Source organism: Pediculus humanus, genomic scaffold (genome assembly GCF_000006295.1).
Source record: "Pediculus humanus corporis 1103172108314 genomic scaffold, whole genome shotgun sequence".
In the NCBI taxonomy this organism is placed as follows: Eukaryota; Metazoa; Arthropoda; class Insecta; order Psocodea; family Pediculidae; genus Pediculus; species Pediculus humanus.
This window is the reverse complement of record NW_002987883.1, coordinates 329694-331369: the sequence shown is the minus strand read 5'-3', so window position 1 is coordinate 331369 and position 1676 is coordinate 329694.

The following is a 1676-nucleotide window of genomic DNA, read 5'->3' as shown; positions in this document are numbered from 1 at the left end:
TAATTTCTCTTATTAATTTTACCCCCCCCCCCAAAAAAAAAAAATTTTTTTACTATTAATTATACAATTTATAACATTATTATTATTAATATTTTTTAATTATATGAGTTGAAATTATTTCTTTTAGTAAAATTTAACAAAAAAAAATTTTTTTTCTTTCATTGCTTCATGATTAGTGAAACCTAATTCGTTATTTTCATTTAATAAATTAAATTAAGTAATAAAAAGTATTTTTTTAAATGTTTAATTTTTTTTTAGAAACTGAAAAAAATGATTTTATATGGGGGAATGAAATACACGATAAGGATTTACAAAAACTTTTTGTAAAAGAATTTGATAAAAAATTATTTACCATGTCAGATGTTGTGATTCCGATAGCAGAAGAAATGGCGGTTGAAAATGAATCTGATGACGTCATTTTTAATGGAAAATACAGGATGAATGCAAAAATTGTCGAACACTCGACAGGTAAGGGTACGAAAACAAAAATTTCCATAGAGTAAATAACTACAAATCCTTTTCCCCCAATAAATTACAATTCAATTAAGTTCGTTATTTTCAGACTTTGTTTATTAATAACTTTTATATCTGAAATGCAAATTTATTCTGACCTTTAATGGTAATAAATTAGTATTTTAATTCTTTTGTTGTCGTTAGATTTGAATAAATTTCTTTCTTTTAACAAAAAAAAAAGAAATCTAATTCTACTAACAAGCGAACGCCATATTATTTTTAGACAGTTAAAATGAATATTTTACATACTAAATAATTGAAATATAAAAAAAAAAAAAAATTGAAATTTTACAGTCAATTTATTTGAATAAAATTATTTTTCTATTAAAAATTTAAAAATCCGCCAATTCATTATTTAATATCTACCTTTGAGGGAAAACAAATTATACATGAGATAATGTTTTTAAATTATTTTAAATAACCAGATGTAATTCGTTAACGACTTCCTAATATTTTTAAAACGTTAATGTGTGTCCAAGAGACATTATTGAAATATTTTCACAATTATTTTATAATGAATAACTTGAATAAAATACAAAAAAAAAATATTTTGAATAAAAATGGAGCTTAACATTTTAATTTCTTAATTAAATTATCTATGAATATATTTTTTTTTTTTTTGCTTAATTTTCTAAGGCTTCAGATTTATAAAACGAATTTATAATGAAAAATAATACAGTAATAGATTTATATTATTTTTTGTACGAACGAGTTAAAACTTATTAAAAAAAAAAAACTTAGTAAAGTACATAGTCATCATCGTTATAAAGATGGCGGGCTTACGGTACAGAGTTCAAATGCGCGGACAAGTGCTTTAAGTCTCTATGCATTTTAGTCATATTTAAAAAGTTGATTTGATTTCATCAAGTAAACAATATTATCACTGTCTCGGTGTGTGTTATTTTTTTTATTTGTAAATTATTTTATTTGTTTATTATGTATTATTAAATTTTTTATAAAATTAATATAAACCGAAGTGATACTAATAATAATAATAATAATAATAATAATAAAAAAAGAACTTTGATTCAAAAAGTTCAAGTTTGTGTGAATTCGCATATATTATTTTAGCCTTATCAGGTTAAAAAAAAAAAAAAAAAAACAAAAAAAAAAAAAACAACGTCAAATTTCAAGTGAAAATTGTTATTAAATAAAGTTTTTTT